General features: G+C 36.6%; 1 protein-coding gene across 8 annotated transcripts in view; it reads right to left on the reverse strand.

Annotated features, from left to right (window-relative positions):
• SIPA1L1 (signal induced proliferation associated 1 like 1) overlaps positions 1-25,617 on the reverse strand; it is a 340,274-nt gene that overhangs the window by 183,699 nt on the left and 130,958 nt on the right. For 6 of the 8 annotated variants that reach the window (XM_074365310.1, XM_074365312.1, XM_074365314.1 and 3 more), the window contains one exon: positions 14,960-15,106. The exons of the other annotated variants lie outside the window; for them this stretch is intronic. The gene's annotated coding sequence lies outside the window, so the exon portion shown is untranslated. The remainder of the gene's footprint in view (positions 1-14,959; positions 15,107-25,617) is intronic. 8 annotated transcript variants of the gene reach the window in all.

Consider the following 25,617-nt stretch of genomic DNA (forward strand, 5'->3'; position numbering starts at 1 on the left):
AAAGTTACACAGCATACACAGGTGCTATGGAGCTATGAATGAACAGGAGAGAATTATTAACTACAGGAGAAGTGAAATGCAAGTGGGGACAGGAGGGCGAGAGAAGGAAGTCTTCACACTGCAGCTAAGAGTTGAAATGAGTTTTGAAAGATTAAAGATGGGCAAGGTAAGAAGGGGACCACAGCATCACTTTAGGCAGAGAAGGGAACATGCAAAGGCATGGAGGCGTGAATGAGCCAGTCACGCTAGAGATAACAGAAAATCTGAGGCAACCAGAAAATGGTGGACAAAGACAAGCCAAGGCTGAGATGATGAGAGGACCCGTCAGTTACACTAACTTCCAATTCTGTCCTACAGACACTGTGGAGCCAGGAGGGTGGGAACTGGTGGAATGAGAATGGAATACAAAGAACAGGGGGGAGGGACAGGTCTCCAGATACATCTTTTTACATAGTTTTGATGTTTATAACCATGGTGATGTTTCACCAAATAAAAAGCCGTATCATCAAAATCAAACACTATGTGAAAGTAACTCAAAAGGAAACACAATCAGTAACAAGTGAACTGTATTACAAAGGTGTAAGTAACCACACTTAAGGGAGTTCAGAAGGAAAAACCAACCTAACCAATTCGGAAACCAGTTCTTGGCTATATACTCTGAGACTAGAGACAAAACAAAGAAAGGGAAAAGGCCAGAACGAACTGTATGGTGTTAAGACTAGAATCAGAGATATTCCAGTTTTTAATACATATTTCAATAGGTGATAGATATTGATAGAGGTAGATATGTGTATACACACACATATATATATGTCTATGTGTAAATATATATATATACATTTCCTAGCTCCGTCCTCTGAGAGACTAGGAACAGTGATACTCCTTTAGCAGTGAACACCCCTATCACCCAAATATTGGCTTCTAAACAGCATCCTGCCGTGAGAGGAACCAGGACTACTTAGAGAAATGTCTGGCTGCAAAGCTAGGACGGGGAAAGTACCAGATGAACCTAGAACATCTTATGATACAACAAAGTAAAGTGCTCGAACAAGATAAGGATTTACCAAAGGACACTGGAACCAACCTGAAGGGGCCAAATCTGGGATAATCTGAGCAATAAAATAAAAAATTATGTTGATGGATAGTAACTTACATGACAAAACAAATACCTATGAGTCCATATTGATAAAAATAAGTCACTGACCACACAAAAAAATGGGAGAGAAGGCCAAGCCCTTTCCTGCAAGAAAATATCAATTGATAAATATTTTTTAAAAAATCATAGAAATAGAAAAGCCACCATTTGGCAAACACCACATATTAAAGAACACAAAGGAAATATATCAACTAAATGCAATGTGAGATGCTAAATGGGATCATGGTCCGCATATAAATATTACTGGGATAGGTGACAAAATATGAATAAAGTCTGTAGCTCAATTAACATTATTGGACATTCCACTGATTTCCGGATTTTGATAAGTTTATTATGGTTACACAAGACACTAGCATATGGGAAGGTAGATGAAGGGTAGGGAGAAACTGACCTATTTTTGCAACTCTTTAAAATTATTCTGAAATTAAAAGTAAAGAAAAAAAAAACAAAAACGAAGGACTAGATGAGAGATTGTGAGTCAGGATATTCTTAATCCAAAATTTGGGTTCAGGCCTTCTCTCTGTGCCAAATATTAAAGCTGATAGCTTGACATTAAAAAACAAAGAAAAGGCTTATATATACATAAATGTGTAAATAAGAAGCTTGAAAGTAATGAACGCAGAGTACTGTAAATAACCAACCAGAACTGAAAAAAGAACCAGACAGAATTTTAGAATTAAAAATATGATAACAGAAGTTTTTTTTCAATTCATTAGGTGAATAAATTATGCTTGAACACAGATGAATAATGGATTAGGAACTGTAGGACAGATCTAAAAAAAGTATTCCGAATGCTTCCAAAATAGATACAGAGATGCAATCATAAGGGACAATGGATGGTGGAGTGAACAGGCCTAACATCCACCTAAGAGGAATACTAGGAAAAGTAATGGAGAGACTCAACAGTGTAAATGACACCAATCCTTGAATCCAGAAAGGCCAATACACAACAAGCAGGGGGGGAAAGCAATATGAAGGGACATCAGAATAAAACTGTAGAACACACACACACACACACACACACAAACACATAAAAAAAATTTTAAGAGCAGCAAAGAGAAAAGAGAACCACCTACAAATGAACACCAGTGAGAATGATGGTTGATTTCTAGACAGCAACGATGGAGACCAGAAGAGGATCATTATCTTCAATGAAATAACAGAGACAGCTATTAACCTGGAATTCTGTAACTAAAGACAAGTCCTTCAAGAACAATAAACATTTTCAGCCAAACAAAGCTGAGACGTTACCATCAATTGACACACTAAATTATAAAGGAAGTGACCTTTGTGCAGAAGGAAAAGGATACCAGACAGAAGACCTGAACGGCAAAAATGAATGATGTGAAGCCTCACAAGACAACAGTTAACAAGCAGATGAAAGATGCTCAACCTCATAAGTCATCAGAGATAACAAGTTAAAATCCTAGTGTTGGACCACTACATACCCACCGGAATAGCTAAAATTAAAAACCATGACAGCAAGCACATGGAGCAAACAGGACTCCCTTATACCTTTGCTGCAGTGTTAACTGATACAGACCCTTTGAAAAAATGTTTGGTAGATCTACTTAAGTTGATCTATAAAGTTCAACTCCTAGGTACACAGCCCACATTAAAGGACACATGTGTGACAAAAGATGAATAAGGATGTTTGCAGCAGTGCAATTCACAACGGCCTCAAATCGGAAACAACCCCAGTGTGTATCCATAACCAGAAGAAAAAATTAACTGATAATTTCATACAATGGAACACGGTAGTTACAAAAAGAAAATATTGCCACCTGCAACAATGTGAACATATAATGCTAAGAGAAAGAAGCCATATAGAAAGATACATGTTGTATGATTCCTTTTACAGCAAGTTCAAAACCAGGCAAAATTAATCATCAGTGATTATAATGGGAAGTCAGAACATGTACTTCTAGCCTGATAGATTCTTTGACTTCTTGATCCAGGAGCTGGTTACATAGATGAGTTCAATTTTTTTTTTTTTTTTTTTGAAATTGATTGATCTGTCCACAGATGATTTGTCACCTTTCTGTGTGTATGTCCTACTGCAGCACAAATTTATTTTAAAATAGAATAAATGATGGGGCAAAAAAAGAATGAAACATGAGCAAAGATATTGGCAGGAATATTACAGAAAAGACACTGTGTTCCTTTCACTACAGCCCCCTCAGGTGGCACACAATTTTGATTTGAATTTTATTGATGATGTCCACATTGATGAACTGATTAAAGTAATATATGCCAGACATCCTCACTACAGAGCTACAAACACTTCTCCATTTTGTAATTAATAAGTATTTCTTAGGGGGGTACTCTGAAGCTATGTGAATATACTGTTCCTCATCAAGCTTTCAATTAATCAATCCATTCATTCATACATTTGTATTATTCATTCATGTATTCAGTGGATTATAATATATTATTATCATGGTTTCTTATAAACGATTATGACTTTTATTTGTTTTGTAGTCCAACCCGTCCCAAATTTGGCCAGTGGAAACCCTTTCAGATCGCATCTAGGTCATTTTTACATGACCTCATCATTCTTTAAGCATTTCCTTACTTTCTAAAACTAGATGTTTCAGTCTCATTTTGTACTTTCTATTTCTCCAAGGAGCTCTGGTTCCTTTTATTGGAGGGTGGTATTTAGAAATCAAGATTCAAGTCAGGATCAAGATGGCAGAGGAGGAAGACACTGAGCTCACCTCCTTCCATGGACACATCAGAACTACTACTACATACAGAACAACTTTCTCTGAGAATAATCTGAAAACTAGTAGAACAGCTCATCTACAGATAAGGAAATTAAGAAAAAAACACACTGAGATGGGTAGGAGGGACAGAGACACAGTCTAGTTAGGACCCACACCCCCAAGGTGACAACTTACAAGCAAGAGGGGATAGCACTAAAGTGGAGGTCCTTCCCAGAGAGCAGGGGGTTCAAGCCCCACAGCGGGCACCCCCGCCCAGGGGACCTGCACCAGTAAAACAAGCTCCCATAATGTCTGGTTTTGAAAACCAGCAGGGTTACGTCAGGGAGAGCCAACGAGATGTGAGAAATCTTAAAGGGCTCATGCACAAACTCACTCACTCCAAGTCCTAGTGCAGAAGCCGCAGTTTGAAAAGCATCTAAACCATAAATGGAGATTCAATGGCTGATGTTAGGGCAAGTGCTGAAGGGGCAGGGATCTACTGGAACTTCCTTCCAGAGAGAAGTACTGACAGGTGTCATTTAAAAAAACATTTTTTAATCCTCTCCTGGCCTGGCCCTGGTAGGTGCCATTTCTGACATCTGCCATGTATCTTGCTAGCACCACTGACCCGATCCCAGCATTCCCCTATGGACCCACTCCAGCCAGGGCCTTCCCAGAGTGGCTCCTGTCCTGCCACACCAACAGGGACAGTCTCTGCTGGGATGGGCACACCTCCAAAGCAGGTCCCACCCCTCCACGCTGGCCCAGATTGCCACCCCTCCCCAATGCCACCTCACGAGCCCCACCCGACCTACCAGAGCAACTACAGCGGTCATGGCCAAGCCTTATAATAAGCTTGCCCAGGGGGCCAACCCACCCAACAGCACATCCACAGAACAAGTCTTGATAAATTTAAGAAGACTGAAATCATACCAAGTATCTTTTCCAACCAGAACAGTGCAAAACTAGGAAACAACTCTAAGAAGAAAACTGGGATTATACTGTACAGCACAGGGAAATAGATACAAGATCCTGTGGTAGCTCACAGCGACAAAGAACGTTCATGTATACCTGAAAAATTGTGCTGTACACCGGAAATTGACACAACATTGTAAAATGACTATGACTCAGTAAAAAATGTAAAAAAAAGAAAAGTAGAAAAGATACAAACACATGGAGACTAAACAGCATGCTATTAAACAATCAATGGGGTAAAAAAGAAATCAAATAGGAAATTTAAAAAAATATCTGGAGACAAATGAAAGGTTGGAAGGTTGTGTTTAACTTTCTAAAAATCTATGGGACACAGCAAAAGCAGTTCTAAGAGAGAAGTTTATAGTAATATAGGCATAGCTAAAGAAACAAGAAAAATCCCAAAAAAACAATCTAATCTTTCACCTAAATGACCTACAAAAGGAAGAACAAAATCAAAAGTTAGTAGAAGAAAGGAAATAGCAAATATTAAAGTGGAAATAAATAAATTGAGACCAAAAAAAGTAGAAAAGATCAATGAAACTAAGAGCTGACTCTTTGAAAATACAAACAAAATAATCAAGTAAAAAATGAAGGGCATAAATAAATAGTCTGAAATGAAAGAGACGTTACAGCTGATACCACAGAAATATAGAGGATCATAAGAAACTACTATGAACAATTATTTGCAATCAAATTGGAAAACTTAGAAATGGATAAAATCCTAGAAACTACAATTTTCCAAGAACCAGGAAGAAATAGAAAATCTGAGTAGATCAATTACAAGTAATAAAACTGAATCAGTAATTACAAGTAATAAAATTGAATCAGTAATTAAAAAAAAAAAAACAAAAAACTCCCAATAAACAGAAGTCCAGGACCGCGCATCTTCACGGGTGAATTCTACCAAACATTTAAAGAAAAGTTAATACCTATCCTTCTCAAACTATTTCAAAAAATTGAAGAGGAAGGAAAGCTTCCAAACTCATTTTACAAAGCCAGCGTTGCCCTGACACCAAAACCAAAGGACACTACTAAAAATAATAATAATAACAAAATAAAATAAAAAATTACAGGCCAATATCCTTGATGAACATACATGCAAAAACTCTCAAGAACATACAAGCAAACTGAATTCAACAGTATTTCAGAAGGGTCACACACCATAATCAAGTGGTATTTATTCCAGGAATGCAAAAATGGTTCAACATTCACAAATCAATTAGCATGATACACCACATTAACAAATCGAAAGATAAAAATCACATGATCATCTCAACAGATACAGAAACAGCTATTTTCATACAATTCAACACTGATTTATAATAAAAGCTCCCAACAAAGTATGTATAGAGGGAACATACCTCAATGTAACAAAGGCTGTGTATGACAAACTCATAGCTAACATCACATTCAGGAAGACAAGAATGCCCACTGAAACCACTTTTATTCAACATAGTATTGGAAGTTCTAGCTAGAGAGCTACAAGACAAGGAACAGAAATAAAAATCATCCAGATCAGAAAGGAAGAATGAAAACGGTCACTATTTGCATATGACATGACCCTATACATAGGAAACCCTGAAGACTTCCCCAAAACACTATCAGAACCAACAAATTAATTCAGTAAACTGAAAGCTACAAAGTTAATATACAGAAATCTCTTGCATTTCTGTACACTAATAGCAAACTATCAGAAAGAGAAATTAAGAAACAATCCAATTTCTAATTGCGCCAAAAAGAATAAAATACCTAGGAATAAATTTAACCAAGGAAGTGAAAGACCTATACTCTGAAAACTGTAAGACATTGATTAAAGAAATTAAAGATGACGCAAATAAATGGAATGACATAACTCAGAATGAAAGAACTAGTACTGAAAAGTGTATTAGAATTAGTATTAGAAAAAAATGTCCATGCTACCCAAAGCAATACAGATTCAATGCAATTCCTATCAAAATATCAATAGCACTTTTCACAGAATTGGAATAAATAATCCAGAACTTTGTATGGAACCACAAAAGACCCCAAATAGCCAAAGTGATCTTGAGAACAAGGAACAAAGCTGGAGGTTTCATGATCCCTGATTTCAAACTGTACTCCAGAGCTACAGTAACCAAGAGTACGGTGCTGGCACAAAATCAGACCTATCGATCAGTGGAAAGAAAAGAGAGCCCAGAAATAAACCCACACACACGTGGTCAATAAATCTATGACCAAAAAAAGGCAAGACTACACAATGGGAGAAAAGACAGCCTTGCTTCAATAAATAATGCTGGGAAAACCAGACATAAAGAAGAATGAGTCTGGACCACTATATTATACCATATACGAAAATAAACTCAGAACGGATTAAAGAATTTAAATTTAAGGCCTGAAACCATAAAACTCCCAGAAGAAAGCATGCGCAGTAAGATTTGTAGCATCAATCTTAGCAATAAATTTTTTTTTTTGGATCTGTCTCCTCAGGCAAGGTCAACATAAGCAAAAATTAACAAATGGACCATATCAAACCAAAAAGCTTTTGCATAGTAAATGAAATCAACAACAACTGAATGGGGTAAGATATAAGCCAATCACATATCTGATAATATCCAGGATATATAAAGAATTCATCCACCAACAAAAACAACAAAAAAACCCCCAAACAATCCGATTAAAAAAATGAGCAGAGGACCTGAACAAACATTTTTCCAAAGAAGACAGACAAATGGTCAACAGGCACATGAAGAGATGAAATCAAAATGAATTATCACCTCACACATGTCAGAATGGCTCTTATTGAAAAGACAACAAGTGTTGGCCAGAATGTGGAGAAAAACAAACCCTCATTCACTGTTGGTGGGAATGTAAACTGGTGCAGTTAACTATGGAGGACAGCATAGAGCTTCCTCAAAAAAATTAAACATAGAATTACCATATGATCAAGTAATTCCACGTCTGGGTATTTATCTACCTGAAGAAGACAAATATACTAATTTGAAAAGGTATTTGTACCTCTATGTTCATAGCAGCATTATTTACAATAACCATGATATGGAGGCAACCTAAGTGCCCATCAACAGATGAATGGATAAAGATGTGGTGTGTGTATACACACACACACACACACACACACACACACACACGAAAAAAATCTTGCCATTTGTGACAACATGGATGGACCTAGAAAGTATTATGCACAGTGAAAAAAGAGACAAATCCCATATGATGATTTCACTTATATGTGTCATCTGAAAAGTAAACAAATGAACAAACAGAACAAAACAGCAACAGATTCATAGATACAGAGAACAAACTGGTGGTTGCCAGAGAGGAGGGGACAAAAAAGGTGAAGGGGATTAAGAGGCACAAACTTTCAGTTATAAAGAAAAATATGTCACAGGATATAATGGATAGAAGAGGGAATGTGGTCAATAATACTGTAATAACTGGTGACAGGCGGTAACCAGCCTTATTGTGGTGATCATCTCACACTGAATATAAATGTGGGGTCACTATGTTGTACACTTGAAACAAATAATGTACCTGTATGTTAATTACACTTCAATTTAAGAAAAAGAAAGAACTCAAGATGCAAGTGCTCGATGTGCTTACTGCTACTGGGGGCTACAGGCACTGATAGTGACAGAGCTAAGGAATACAGTGGGCTCTCCATATGCATGGGTTCCACATCCTCAGATTCAACCAAACGTGGAGGAAAAATATGAAGGGGGGGGAAATTCCAGAACGTTCCAAAAGGCAAAATGTGAATTTGCCATGCACCGGCAACTAATTACATAGCATTTACATGTTATTTACAATGATTTAAGTAACATTTACATTGCATTAGGTCATTATAAGTAATTTAGAGATGACGAAGTATAAGGGAGGATGTGTATAGGTTATAAGCAAATACTGTGCCATTTTATATCAGGGACTTGAGCGTCCTTGGATTTTGTATCTGTGGGTGTCTTGGAACCAATCCCCACAGATACTGAGGGACAGCTGTATAATATGTATGTGCTTATACACATATACACGCACATTTACATCTACATTCTCAGGAGTTTTCAAAGAACTCAGCAAAGTGATTACATATAAATTTTACATGAAAAGTTAAAGGCCCAAGAAGACTCAAGATGCTCCGTGAGAAGACAGTACTGAGGGACTTGCCCTACCAACTATTGATTACACCACAGTGGTAATTATAAGTTAACGTGCAAAGGCTGAATTATCTGATAATGGTACCTGCACATATGTTTATCCATGTGGGGGAAAATCAAATCGAATCCCTATTCCACTTCCCATATAAAATTCATTTCCCATTCAACTGAAGACTTGTACATAAAAGGCAAGATTATAAAACTTTTAGTAGACAATAAAAGCAGATTTTACGGCCTCAGCATAGGTTAACAACATAAAAAAAGAAAAACCATAAAGAAAAATAAATTTGTTCTGTGTTAAAATAAAGAACTTCTGTTCGCTGAGAGACCATCAAGAAAATAAAATGATAAACCACAAACTAGAAAACATGTAAGAAGCAAAATGTAAATTTGGAAGGAAGTCTGGCAATCTAACAGAAAAAAATGGACAAAAACTAGGAAAGGAAATCCATAAGCTCCTTAAATATATGATATGATGCTTGGTTTCTTTAGTAATTAAGGGGCTACAAATAAAAAGCACCTTTCTATACCTACCAGCTTGACTAAATTTAAGAAGTCAAAATCAAGTGTGTGGCAAAGATGAGAAATGGAAAACATTCAGACTCTGGTGGGAGTCACACTGAAAGAGCCACTTTGAAAGGAGTCACACACAGGCATATCCTACCAGCCAGCAACTCCATTTCTGAGTTGATGGTCACCAGGAGAATTGCCACCCAGAGACAAATACAATTATTCACAACCACAGAAAACTGCAAACAATCCCAATTCCCACAGTCGAATAATAAACAGGAAAATAAAATGTGGCTTTGTTAGCAGCAATAAACTGTGAACTCTGGTGCTAAATGCATCAGTGTAGGAAAATTCAAGGGAGCAATATCCCCAAATACTTCTTCAGAAAAAAAAAAAATAGCGATAAACTAAGTTTCTGAATATTAGATTACAAGCTCTCTGAAGGTTGGGTCAGTATCCTTTAACAATCATTAAAAGCTTCCCATAGTTTTGTGCTCAGAATTGTTGAATGTTTCCAAGACACAGGCAATTAAGTACTCCAAGAGACAGCTGCAACATTTCCTACAGCTCTGAACACAATATTAAGCCCATGGCAAATACTAGATTAAACAAAATCAAACCATAGATCTCAGTTATTTAAAGAAGAGGGTACTTAAATTCCAAAAGTCTACTGAAAATACTTCACAAGGCACCACCTGCATTGTGGTTTTTCAAAATTTTTTGTTTAAAGATCCCCCCCGCAAATATTACTTTGTTAGCTACTGAGACAGGTGAGATTGCTTCTAAGAATGTAAACCAATTAGACTATCAATTCACTTAAAATTATATATTTGAGATTTGCAAATGTTAGCCACTATATATAAAAATAGATTTAAAAAAAAAAAAACCAAATGTCTTCTGTATAGCACAGGGAACTATATTCAATGTCTTGTAATAACTTTTAATGAAAAAATATGAAAACAAATGTATGTGTGTATATGCGTGACTGGGACATTGTGCTGTACACCAGAAGCTGACATATTGCAACTGAATATACTGCGATTAAAAATAATAATTTAAATATATATATATTAGAACAGTATAACTTTCTACAAAAAAAAAAAAACCTTTTCAAATCAGTACAACAGGATTAAAAACAAAATAAAATACTCATGAGCAAAACTGCTTAGAGTTGTACCTGTGATCCTCTGGTAAGTAATTAGCTCTGGTGACACCATTTGCTAAGCTGACCTGGCCAAGGCTAGAGTGCAGGGTACCCAGGAGCCTTACAACCACCTTCAAAGCAAAAGGTGCCTCACACCTTATAAGATTAACCAGTGTTAAGAATCTGGAAAAGTCATAAACTGACATCTGGCATCAAGGATACAATCTATTTTCCTTGATTTTTAAATGTTATATAAGAGTGTTTGGAATTCAGAATATTGCAGTCCACATTTTATATAGGTGGATGTATGTATAAAATCTTTAAACCAGACAGTAAGTTACAAAGAGACACCAAGTGACAATTCTAGCTGACTCAGCTCTAATTCATTTTGTTCACTATCACTGTTTTAAAAAGAGCAATTTTGTAGCCCATAGAAAAGATTTCTATTTTAAACTGAGGTGGCAATCTTTACTTATGTAAGAGGTAATTATACAAGTTAGCAGAAGAAATGAACTGCAATGGAATACACCAGAAACACGTTAGGGAGAAACATTCATTTTCATTCTCAAGGGTATGTACAAAGTGCATCGGTCTAACAGTCACCAAATTGATCAAGCCATAATTTGGCTACACAAATTCTCCACTCTTTCCTTCTGAGCACACTGGATAATCAAAAGACAGTGTTTGCGTCTCTCTCTTTAGTGGCAACTGTGCATTTGGCCTGAATTCTAAATAACCAGGTTCTTCATGAAATTTTTGAAATTCAGCCAATACACAGATCTTTTCACTAAAAATAAGCATGAAGGAAACAGGCTCAAATCGTGTCATATTTATAACTACTCAAAATGGAGGAGAAGAGCGTTCTCAGACAAGTTGGATAAACACGAACAGACCTCACCATCACCATACATGCTCCACTGGCACTAAAAACAGAACTGTTGTTAAGAAATTGAAGCATGAATATTCAATTGAATGTTTCATGACATCAGCTTCTATGGCTTAAAATTTATTGATATAATGCTTAACCAATCCCAACGTGTCTTTCTACACTGGTTAAGCCTATCCTAGGGGTGATGGTTAGTTTTATATGTCAACTTGGCTAGGCTATAGTAGGCAGTTTTTTAATCAAACACTGATTTAGATGTTGCTGTGAAGGGCAATTGTAGATGGGATTAACAGCTACTATCAGTTGACTTTATTAAAGGAGATTAGCCTTGATAATGTGGGTGGGCCTCATCCAATCAGTTGAAGGTCTTAATTCCAAAGACCGAGGTTTCCTAAAGAAGAAGCAATTCTGCGTTAAAGACTTCATTAACTTCTGCCTGAGTTTCTGGCCTGCCAGCCTGCCCTACAGATTTCAGACTTGCTAGTCCCCACAATTACAGAAGTCAATTCTTTGAAATTAATCTCTTTATATGTAAGTATTATACGTGAGTAAGTGTGTGTTTGTGTGCATGTGTGTGCGCGTGTGTGTTTGTGTATTCCTCTTGGTTCTGTTTCTCTAGAGAACCTTAACTGATACATTAGGCAAAATGGGACTCTGAGTTTTAAAGAATTTTAAATTTAAAATCATGCAAGGAAAGAAGTGCCTTAATTCAATTCAATTCACCTGGAGAACAAAGGCATCAGGAGCCTGCCCAAAGACAACTCCTAACGGCTGAGATGCCCCACGACTAACAACTAACTGAAACAGAAGCAGACAATGAGGAGTGCGCCACAGTGTCAATATGAAACAAAATGCTGTGGGAAGAGCATTAGTTCTAACCTGGGGTCTGGGGAAGAGGGAGGAAGGCTGGAAGAAAAAGGGGCAAAACACACAGAGAATGACACTAATGAGCAGAGCTGTCTAGGTAAGAACGTATTCGTCTAACCTTTTTAGGGCTTACGTCCCAGGTGTTTCACCTAGACTATCCTATCTGATTGTTCGCAACAATATTAAGAGGCAGATACAATTATTATCCATAATTCTCAGGAGGGATGGGGTTGCTAAAGACATCTACAAGATGCACAGCTACTAAGCGGTACTAGGTCCCAATTTTGAACCTATACCTTTATTTGAGTCCCTGAGCTATGTGCTTCCCTAACACTGTTTACCGGGCAGAAGAAAAACAGGGCAAAGATATTCTGAGCCAAAGAACCTTATGAGCAATGCAGACGTACAAAGCAAACGGCGTATTATATTTGAGATTAAAGGGTAATGGTACAAGCAGAAATAGAAAAACAAAACTGTATAAAAAGAAAATATTTCTAGTCCCAAACTGCTAACCCATAAATTTACCTTTTTCCCCCCTTTTCCTATCTCAATAAAATTTAACAAGAATTATAAAATTACAAATAATTTCACAGAAGTACAGGAAATCCCAGTATAGATGACATCAGCAGACCAGGGTAGTGAGAAATTCTGAGAAATAGAAAGCATATGGGAACAGACTGAAGACAAAACTCAATAAGGCTGAGAGACCAAGAACCCCTTAGAAATAAGAGGATGGGCTTCCAATTAAATTTTCCTAGCAGAACCTGGGAAAAACTAAAAACCAGTGTCAGCAGATTCTGGGAGAAAAATCAGTGCCAGCCAAGCGTTGGATGGTGAGGCAGGTGATTGAAGAACGTGATACCTGCATCAGTCCCTTCTCTCCTATGGGAAGCTACTAGCCCCTAGAGTAAGACCACACTGACCCTTGGGACTAAAGAAACAGCCAGAGTGATCGTTGGGACTAGAGAAGCTGGACAACATCCCAGGTAACATAACATAGTTTACCTGCCCTTCGAAGGCAAGGAACCCACACATCTCCTGGGGAAATCCACCCTACCCCATATGGCTGGCCCACCCACCACGGTTACTGTAAATCAGAGCCTAAAGGTACTACCAGGTGGACCATCTCAACATCGCTGAATTCAAACTTTTGGTTCTATCATTTACGATACATAAATCCATGAGAGACAACTGAAGGGGTTTAGAGCATGCTACTCGAAAACATGCTGATCTCGCATACTGACTATTTTGAGCTAAAGGCACTTAAAAACAACAGGTGCAAGAAAGGCCCTCTGACCTCCCCTTTTCCTCCTGAAAACAGGAGATAAAAACTCCCACGTGAAAGATGCCCTCCCTGAACCTGGAAGAAAAGAACATTTTGATCACCAGAGACAGGGTCGAGGCTGAGAAGAATCTGTACAAACTTTTTGAAAATAACCCTGTTATCTTCCTTTAGCCTCCTCTACACTTTAGTTATTTTTTTTCACAATCGCTACTCTTTGTTCAACCTGATTATATAAACATTTAAGCCTAACTGGTTCTTTGGGTTGTCATTTTCCTGTCAAAGTTCCCAGGTACCAAAAAAAAAAAAAAAAGCATATGCTTTTCTCCTGTTAATCTGTCTTGTGTGAACTTAATTCTCAGGCACAGTCAGAGGCCTTAAGAAGGTAGAAGAAAAGCGTTACCTCCCCTACACAATCGCCATTCTATGAAAGTCAGTTACATGGACAGGAGCATCAAATTCAAGAATGCCTAAGGAAAAAGAGTGAACATAAGAAAACAATAAACATGCTTTTAAAGTATAATAATTTTCCTCAAGAAATTCAAGGAAATATGATATCCACAAAAAAAAAAAAGAGAGAGAAAATGATTATTTTTGGTTAAAACAAGATTCTTGGGAAATAAAAGTACGAAGGGTGATCAACATCAGATCATGGAAGTCTTAGTTGGATTCTACACCCCAGATCCCACCCCCAGTGGACATACTACGCTCTGTCCATTATCCTCTCTCTTTGGCCCCTTCCTTTTTGCCTAGAAACATGTCCCAGTCTCCTTTAATTCATAAAAAGCTTTTCCTTTGACTCAAACACTCCTCCAAAATAAAGAAGTAATAAGGTAAGAAGGTGTCAATGATGATCTAGAATTTCCTGGCTTAAATAAGTGGGTGGTTGGTTCTCCCATTAGATGAACAATGAAGTAAGAGGGAAGGGTGGGAAATGGGGGAGAACTGGATGATGCTGGACAAAATTTAAAGTGTCTCTACAGAAAGAGATTATTAACTAAGAGCCTATACATTGAACTTGGTCCATGGGCATCTTTTCTTTGGCCCATGCTGTGTTTCACAAAAATTCAATCCATCCTTGAAAGTCCAGCGTATTGAACATGTAAAATCCTGATTTATAGCTTCTCTTGAGAACCTGGGAGATCTGGTAACTTTGGGCCAACATTCCCAAACAGCAACAATGGCCAGAGCCAAACAGCCAGCATGGGACGTGCACCCTCCCACCTCCCACCACCCACAACGGTCTTCCTGACCCTGAGCCTACATCAACGGCCACTGATCACTCCACTTACCCTGCTGTTTTTGTTAGTGTAGAAAAATATTGTTTTCTTCTCCAAAGGCCTGTTTTTGCTCATTTACATTGTTGGCGAGTCACTGAAGCCTGTGGATCTACTGTAGAAGAACAGAATCAGGAACCAAGTTGAAAACAGGGTCTCCGGCTGGTAAGAGAAGACAGGGACAGAGCTGTGGTTTAAGGTGGGTCTGAAGTAGGTTACAATGGAAGGGGGTGAGCTCACAAAAAAGAAGGTATAAAAGGAGATGGCAACTGCGGATGGGCCTTTAGGAAATACTTATAACTCAAGTCAGTAAAAGAAAGGTTAGTAAGTGGAGGGTAAGTTCAAAGAGTGACAGGTTTAAGTAAGAGTTCAAAATGAATTAAGCTGATGGTGCACAGCTCACAGCAAAAATTAATTCAGTTGTGAGACCAGGGCTCTAGAAAGAGATGAGAGTGCATTGTAAAGTAATTTATCTAGCAACAAAAACAAGTCAAATCTAAACTCCCCATGAAACTGTACTACATGTCAATTAGTTAAGGCTAATATGGAAAGATGTGTCTTTTAATTACTATCAATATAAATTTTATACCAAGTTCTTAAAAGCCAGTTTTCATTCACCAGAATTGTCAATATGATATCTAAATTAAAGTTTATCTTTCATGTTAAAAAGCATTTTCAAATAAAGAACAGAGGCAGAAAAAAATATTAGGTACAATTTAACAACAAATTGTCAGAGAATAATTTGTGTATCATAATAACGAAACTGGTCAAAAGGAGTAAGTTACCAGGCTTTCCCTCCAAATTTCTATGTAATGAGGAGAGGAAAAAGGTCTATTTAACACTAAAAGATACACATAAATTTAAAGCAGCACATTGGCAAAAGCCATCAGACTGTGAATAAATAGGAATATCTCTGCAAATTTGGCTTAAAAAGAGGGTAATTTGGAAATCCTGAATCTAAGACAGGTTTCTCTGTAATAGCTTTCATATTGGATTACTACATAGATGAGTGGGATAAAGCAGAGGGGTAGAATTCATAAGGAAATAGAAACAATATAAAGTAGATGTGAAAATGCCCATCCTCACTAATAATCAAGAAATAATCATTAAAGCAAAAATGAAGTAGCCATCATTTTAGAACTATTAAATTAGCAAAGTAGTATTTTGTCCATTTACAGCTATTAAATTAACAAAATAATTTTCGTATGTTTGACACTAATAAGCCCGTATTCAAAATCCTTACGGCACTGTAAATTGGGGTGTCACCTATAAAAGGAGGTAACGTTCAGCAAAATGCTCATAACCCTTGTAATTGATGGCTAAGTAACCAATGGCGCTCTTCGAAATGGGTCTGGATGAACATACACTCTACTACAATGTTTTTTAAACAAAACAGATAAAGAATCTGGAAACAAGTCAACTGTCCGACAACAGAAATTTTTTTTTAATGTTTCCATAGTCTTTTAACAATACAGAGCAGAGGAAATAGGAAGAAAGTCCAGCAGTGCGATTCTATAAACGTGGCAGAGAGACAAAAACTGTAGCCATAGTTCTAAGGAGGGAGGATATAGATGGGAAGAGCAGTAAAGATGAATTGTAACAAATGAACTTCAAAGAGGGAAACAGACTTAGAAAATTAGGAAGCTTCCAGAAGCCTCCAAGAGAACAGCTTCAACAAAATGGTAGAGACGTAAACCTTATGCAGAGAACTGTCATTAGTAACAGAGGTGAGGGAGTGTGTGACTCAGGCCATGCTGAGAAAGGAGAAACAGGTAGTAATTTTCTGGAGAAAAGAAAGGTGACAGCAGCCTGGGGAAGAACTAGGCTTGAGAACGATTTTTTAGGCTATAAACTAGAAGGAGAGTGAGTAACCAGTAAAGAGAATTGAAAATTCTGAAGAGAAGGAACACTGTGAAACAGCTCTGGAGGCCACAGCACAAGCACTCATATGGAGTGGAATGTGGTTTTTTATTCCGTCCTTGAAAAGCACCCTAATTTGTCTTAAGAAAAAATACTTCAATGAAAATTTTGGTATCTTCTTAAAGTAAGAGGCACCGCTTAGAACATGTCGCCAAGTGTATTTTAGCATAAATGCAAGCAGCATGATGCAAGTAAGTGATACACTGACTTCTAAAAAAGCTAGAGGTCCTAAGTTAAACTCCAAATAAAGTAACTGTGTTCGTGTGATGAGCGTTTTGCATCGATCTAAAATTCACATTTTCCTTCCATTTAACATCATAAAATAAAGATGTATCTTATAGTCAATGGCATCTTAGCATCGTGCCATAGTTCAAAAAGCTATGGTCTCTTCCTTAATGGAACACAGAATAATGATGCATCTCACAATTAAAGGCATCTTAACTTAAATGAAATGCAGTATCTGTCCTTACCAATTACTCCCTGGCATTATTACATACCTACAGTAGAAAAGAGGAGAGGGGGAGAGAAGCTTGGCATATGCAACTTTAAACTACTTTTTTAACTTTATAAAAATACAAAATTGTGAACAGTTCACCGGGCAGATTTCTGCTTCTATAATTAAATGATCCCCATGGTCCTGATTCAGTAAAGTTTCTCCAAGCTCATAAAGGCAGAGCATAAATCACATATATACACATTCACGTTTCACAGCTCTCCAGGTAACTGATAGCCATTTTACACAGGAAAAGTGACATTTAAGGCAAAAGGACAACTGAAAGAGCACACTTCCACTTAAACTTAAACACAGTATGTTAGAACAAAATACTGTCCTATTGAACAAAAATCAGAGGCAAGAACATTTTACTAAACCTCTTAAATTTTTAACAGACATGCTAATTAAAGGGCCTAGCAATTAGGCATTTTAAAATACATATTCCCATCCCAACTTTTCTGCAAATCTAAAATTACTCTAAAATAAAGACTTTGCTAAAGTAAACAAGTATATATATATATATATATATATATATATATATATGCATATCAACAATTTTAACTGGTCAGTTCACTGGTGTTTTAACCTTAACAAATACGTAAAGATAAAAGTTCTTGAAACATTTACAGCATCAAGCTTCTCTGGCAATTACTGTAATGGCAACAATGAGCCACTCCAAACTGGGATGCACTACAAATTTTTTTAACGTTTTAAAAGGAAACCAAACTTGCCAGCTAATAGATTAATTTTACCCTTGCCTATTCTATTAGAAATGTGTAAGATAATCAAATCAATGAAGTCAGCATCTTAAAATGTTTCTTCAGCATAATCAATTTACTCATAAAACATTTTAAAGTGATTCTGAATATCAACATGGGCTCTGTATCAAAGCCAAAATAGGTACCATGCCAGAAAATTCCTTCACGAACTTCTAGTTACACGAACTCTGTAACTTTCAAAGCATTTTCAAATAGCATGGTTCTTAGTATAAAATGAGCTATACTATCAAACGTAGCAACGCCAAATCCAATTTAAAAATATTATTTACACTGTTTGTGGCTACACACTGGCAAAATTCATCATGCTGATACCTACTAAGCACTTTTTTTCAGTGGAGGTCAGAGGTTATGATGGCTATGAAATTTCAAGAGCACCAACCAGGAAAGATGTTACATCATCATCATGCAAGAAATTGCAACTAATTTCGTCTGAAATAAGAGAAAAGGGGAATATGCAGTAGAATTCAAAACTTCTAGTATCTTATTCTTCTATAAAATGTGAAGGCAATCAACGTTTTCTGACTATTTAATATAAGCAATGCATTATGTTGGGAGAAATAAACAGTTCCTGCCTCAAGAAAATGACAGCATACAGGAGAGAGAAACAGAAAGACCTGTAACACGTGGCAGAGGACGGTAAGTATTAGAAGAGTTTTATGAGAACATAAGGACGAGAAAAACACACTGTTAACTAAGAGGTACATTAGACCATAACCAGATTTCCATTACTGACAGTGAAAAATATTTTCGCTGGACCAACAGAGATGTTTCTAGACTAACAGGATCAGTAGTAATAAGACCTTAGTAGCACTTTTAGTTCTCTGTAAAATTTTTTAAACTCTGACAGGTTTTCATATCTAATAAACTCACTCTAGTTTATTCCTAACCTAATAACCAAGAAATTTTGTTTCTGACCCTTCAAACTATTCAGCTTTCACAAAGATCACAAAGACCCTTTACTACTATCCTTAACAGTAGTAAAACCAAAGCTGGCAAAGAAAAGCATCAGCCCTTGAAGGTAAAAGGATTTTTAAGAACTATTATGGCTCACTCTAAAGAATTCTAGTTCCTAGTTCCCATTTCAGGACGTAGTAGGTAGAAGAAAAGGAAAAGTTAGGTTCAATGGATTTTTAAAAGTAGACTGTCATAAAAATTGAAATATATATGGAAGTACGTAAATCCTACGTGTACATCTTTTAAGAGTTTTCACAAAGAAAAACCACCTATGTAAGTACCACTCAGCCAGGTACGATCATTACCAGCCTCTCAAAAGCCACCTTCAAAGAGGTCCTCAGTAACTTCAAAAGCCAGTAACCATTATGACTTCAAGCACCACAGAGATTGATTCTGCCTGTTTTTGAACAGGACATTTTATAGCACAAAGAGAAGTATGAGGTTGGAAAGCAATTTATTTTAATGAGGTCACAGAGCATGCTACCTTTCCCTCAACATTTGTGAACCTGCGTTGTAACAGGAAGCGTTAAGTACTGTTCCGTGAACATTCCACATCATATTTCTCCATTTACTACTGAGGAACACTTCAATTTTTTCTAGTTTGGCATGAGTTCAAATAACGCTGTTATGAGTATTTCTGGCCATGCTCTTCGGGCGCACAGGTGCGTGTGTTTCTGTTGGGTCTGTACATGCCTGGGAGTGAAACTGCTGGATCAAAGATGGTACGAATTTACACTCTCACCAGCAGTGTACATGAGTTCCAGCTGCTCCACACCTAGAATTACCAGTCTTTTTCATTTGTCATCCTGTTGAGAATATAATAGTACATCATTATGTTTTTAATTTGCATTTTCCTTATAAGACATGATTTCGAGAGCCTTTCAAAAGGCTTATTGGCCAGTGGAGTATCTTCTTTTATGAACTGTGCATTCAAGTCTCAAGCCTTTGGCCAAGGGGGAGGGTAAGAGGGAACGGAGGGTCTGGCTTCTACTGATCGATAGTTTTTTACATAACGTGGATATGAGTGCTCTGTTGGACATGTACACAGTATATCGCAAAGATCTCCACTTCATTGTGTGGCTTGTCTTTTCACTCTCTTAACAATGTTTTTCAATAAAGAGAAATTATTAGTTTTTAATGTAGTTCAATTTGTCAATTTCTTCCTTTATGATTGATTTCAATGGAATGCAAATACTACTATCCAAATGTAAAAATAGGAACATTTAGACTACTTTCAATTAACATATTGGCCTGTTTGTTAATCATTTTAAATAAGCATATGCAAAGATTTTAATTTGTCACAAACTCAGTATAGATAACTATCCAATAAAAAAAATTTTTAGGATCATTTTTAGTGTGAAATGATTAGGAACCAGATCCCTGGTTTCTAGCAGGACACATCTCATATTAATGACATACATCCCAGTCAATAACATTTTAAATTTCTACTCTTATTCAAATAATTTTGAGCAATGGTTCAGAAAGACAGATTTTATTTGAAAATCATGAAGAAATTTGGGGATCTAAGTAAAGGTGATTAAAAGAGCCCCCCAAATAAATTACATCCCCAAATAACTCATAATTAAAGTGAGGATGCTGATAATTTAGGACATTGACAACTTTTTTGTATTTTTGCCCAGAGAATCTCTATTAACACAGAAGGAATTACTATTTTCATATCTTGAAATGAGAACCAAAAATAACTGAGGAAAATAAAGCTGTTAGGTTGATAATTTAAGATATGATAACTGCATAACAAATTATACTATTATGATATAATTGCATATTCTTTGGACAAGAACTTGCTTGACAGTATGAAGCATGCAAAGCAAGAAAGTACTTTGGAGACTTAAGTAAGAATCTGATCAAGCATATACAAGCAGACATTGTGCTTATATAAAGTACATGTATAGGAACAGTTTCTTTTTCTATTTTTATAATCTTTGTATTGAACCACCAAGCCACTAATCACCTTTTATTTATAATGAATGCACCAAAATGACATGATGAATATGGGAAAAGAATCAGCCCTGGAGCCCGTGACATAAACATCTCATTTATGCAACATTTACTCAAAGAATATACTTTTTCTTGTCAGTTTTTAGTTTAGCTTCGGTTGGTGTTCATAACAATTCATATAGGCCCTCTCCTCTGAAGAATTCGAAGAGCTTACCAGTATCCTTTCACAAGAAGTCTTTCAACAGAAATATGCCAGACTGCATCATCAAAAATTGATATAAGTCTTGTAAAAAAAAAAAAAAAGTTGATTAACCACTCACCTTAGGTTAAACTGCACAAACCAAAAAATCATACTTCATCATCCTGTCCTGACATAAGCATCAATGTCTAGCTTATTGGGAAAGATCCATCTGCAACTTCTACTCACCCCACAATGGCCAATAAAAAGGAAAGAAGCAAAAGAGATAGTAGAGAAACTACACTGGGGGGGGTGGATTATAACGAATCCAGGGTTGCCCAGCAGTATCTACATGACTTCCGCATAACAGGAGAATCGATATTGTGAGTTATATTGTTTATTCAGCCTATAAACAACACATGGAGCAAGTACCGAGTCACATTCACAAACCCCTCATCTCGGTTTCATGGCCCATTTGGAAAGCACTGGAACAGACATTGCAGAGTTTACGTCCTTTACTTAGAGAAGAGCTCCTGCAGCATTTACTGAGAGGCACTCCACTCGTCTCCTGCGAATGCAATTCTAACAGGCTTACTCAGGATCATTTTGTAAAAGCAGTAAACCAGAAAGGGGACGGGAGAGGGGCTGCCGCCAGAATCAGGCGCAGCAACAGCAGAGAATAAAGCCCCAAAGAGACGTTAGGTCGCGTAACATCGCTCAACGGTCCTCAAGAGCTTCCCAGAATTCCAAACCCATCTTGTAATTACAGTTCAGACAGTGACCTCCATTATCGAGAAAAGATCATATTCAGTGTACCTAAAATAATTTTTCTCAGGAATCCTTCACATAGAAAATCGGAAGCTTCAACAGGACGTTTCACCAAGAGGATATAAAGATGGCAAATACAGAAAAAAATGTTTAAAATAATTCACCATTAGGGAAGTGCAAGTTAGAACCATGACAAGGTAGGTACTGCTACACACCTGTCAGGACAGCTAAAGTGAAAAACACTGGCAGCAAGTAGTGGCCAGGACAGGAGGCAAGGAGGACTCTCAACACTGCTGGGGGGAATGCAAAATGGTGCAGCCACTCTTGAAAGCAGTTTGGCAGTTTCTTTGAAAGTCAGACAGAAACTTATCCTATGATCCAGAAATCACACGGCTGGGTCTCTACCCAAGAAAAATGAAAACTTACATTAACAGAAAAACCTGAAGACACATGTGTACAGCAGCTCTACTGATAATTATCCGAATTGGAAACAACCCAAGTGTCCTTCAGTGTATAAACGAACTGGTGGACCCACTCATCACTAAAAAGCAAGGAACTACTGATTCATGCAGTGACTCGGATGAATCTCAAAGGCATGCTAATCTTAGAAAGTTAACTACTGTACATGACATTCTAATTTATGAAGTTAAATGACATTTTCTTTATATGACATTCTAATTTATGAAGTTAAATGACATTCTCAAAAAAACCAAAACTCTAGGACTGGAGTACAGATCAGTGATTGCCAGAGGATTTGAGTGGGATGAGGTGAAGACAGAAGGGACAGCAGGAGAGCTGTGGGGTTACGAAACTGTTCTGAATCTGGATGGGGATGGAGGTTATGGGAATCTAACTATGCGTTAAAATTTCCAGCACTGTACACATACGCGTTTAAAAGTGTGTGATAATTTCAAGAGGGTCCTCCTTTTACTTTAACTCATTATCAAGTATATAAATAAAATGCTATGAAAAGTAGCAGATTTGAAGAAAGGATTAGTTGCAACATTCTCATATTGACATATGACTGATTTCGACAGCCTTCAAAAAAAAAGAAAAAACATATACCATAAGCAGTAATCATAAGAAAACTGGAGCAGCTGTACTATTATTAGGCAAAGTGGACTTTATGACAAAAGTATTACTGGAGAAAAAGAGGGACAGTTTATAATAATAAAAGGGTTAATGAACCAGGGAGACAGAATAGTTATAAATGCATATGCCATCTAACAACAGAGCCCCAAAACAAATGAAACAAAATGGACAGAACAGAAAGGAGAAACAGACCGTTCAACAATAATCAGAGACTTCAACACTCTAAATAAATGACAGAACAACTAGACAAAAAATCACAAAAGGTATAAATACTTGAACAGTACAATTCACCATACTGGCATTGACAGAATACTCTAACAACAGTAGAATACACATTCTTTTCAAGGCTCGAGATAGACCATTTGCAATGTCACAAAACATATCTCAATAAATTTTAAGACTGAAATAATACAAAATATGTTTGGGACTCCAAAGAATTAAATCACAACCAAAAGAAACTTAGGAAATCTCCAAATACTTGGAAATTAAACAATAATTTCTAAACAATCCCTCAGTTGAAGAAAAAAAACTCAAGCAAAACTAAGAAATATTTTGAACTGAACGAAAACAAGCACAAAAAAATGTGAACATTTATAAGATGTAGCTAAATCAGTTGTTAGGGAGAATTTTATAGCTTTAAACTTAAGCCCATGTTAGAAAATAAAATTTTCAATTCGTTTCCACTTTGAACTAGATAAAGAGCAAACAAAACCCAAAGCAAAAAAAAAAAAAAAAAAAAGGAAGGAAATTTAAGTTTAGAGCAAAAATCAATGAAACTGAAAACAGAGAAACAATAGAGAAGAAAGAACAATGAAACCGGAGTTGATTCTTTTAAAAGGTCAATAAAATTAACCAACTTTTATTTAAACTGACCAAGAAAAATTGAAAAAGACACCGATTACCAAAATCAGGAAGGAAAGAGGAGGCATCACTATCGATCCTATAGAAAAAGATTATAAGGGGATATTATGAAAAACTGTGTACCACCAAATTAGACAATCTAGATAAGACAGACAAATTCCTAGAAAGATAGAAATTATGAAAACTGATTCAAGAAGAAACAGAAAATCTGAACAGACTGGTAACAAGAAATTCAATTAGTAATTAACAATCTTCCCACAAAGAAAATTCCAGGCCCAGATGGTGTCACTGCTGAATTCCATCACGTATTTAAAGAACAATGCCAGTTCTTCACAAGCTCTTCTAGAAGACAGAGAACACTTCCCAACTGATTCTATGAATTCAACACTACCCTGATACCAAAGCCAAAGACATCAAAAAAAAAAACAAAAAAAACCAGAAAACAACATATCAACATCCCTCGTGAATACATACACACACAAAATTCAATTAGTAAACCAAATCCAGCAACCCCTAAAAAAGATCAGATACTGTCACCAAATGGAATTCATCTCAGGAATGCAAGTTTGATAACATCTGAAAATCAATTAACATAATACAACATGTGAAAACTAATTCATTTAATACAATATATTAATATAGTAAAGGACAAAAAGCAACATGATCATATTAATATATACAACATCCACTCATGATTTTGAAAAAGAAAAAATTCAGCAAACTCAGAACAGAAGGGAATATCTTCAACCCTTGAAGGTATTTGTTCAAAACCTACAGCTAACACATCGCACTTAATGGTGTAAGACAGACAGCATTCATTCCTCCAACATCAGAAACAAGATAAGGATGTTCACTCTCACCATTTCTATTAAACATTCTCCTGGAGGTTCTAGCTAATCAAACAAGGCAAAAAAACAACCAAACAAAAAATTAAAGGTATCCAAATGAGAAAGGAAGACTTGAAACTAATAGCTTTCCAAGCCTCAATTTTCTAGATTTTCAATACCCACACACACATAGTACCCAACCAGACAACTCACATTTAAAACCAAGAACCAATGTGCTCTTTGTGCGGTAAGTATTAAACCTTGGAGTTTTCCTTAGCGTGGTTTGTCTAAATTATCAGTAATCAGGAGTACGAAAGTTCTTCAATGGAATTAACAAACACAAACAAGGCACTAAATATGTCCATTTAAAGATTAACAAAAGAAAATAACTTGCTGAACTAAAATTTATTCATCTTAAAATACCTGACACATTTTCCAAGTGTTGATACATTTTAATTTTATCTTAATCCTTGAAGGAATAAAATTATATAGGCTTTATAATATCTTCTTTTTTTTTAATAAAACATCAAGTTGATCCTTTAGACAGTTGGAAAAGCATGATTATCCTGAAATTTAAAACTTCTGGACTAATAAAACCAACGCCATGTTCCTATATTCTGGCGTGCCTGACCTCCCCTGAAGCTTTTAGCAATCCACACTTGTTCCTTACTGCCAAAGTCCTTTTTGCAGCCGTGCCATCAGGCTGCTAACACAAAAAACGAAGCTAATATACCATTTCTTTGTATTTTCAGCCCTGGAAGTAGCCAGTAATTCCCCAAGTATCCAAACAAAGGGCTTGCTGTCAAGGACAGGAATCTGCATGGACCTGGCTGCGACGGCCC

Source organism: Camelus bactrianus, chromosome 6 (genome assembly GCF_048773025.1).
Source record: "Camelus bactrianus isolate YW-2024 breed Bactrian camel chromosome 6, ASM4877302v1, whole genome shotgun sequence".
In the NCBI taxonomy this organism is placed as follows: domain Eukaryota; kingdom Metazoa; phylum Chordata; class Mammalia; order Artiodactyla; family Camelidae; genus Camelus; species Camelus bactrianus.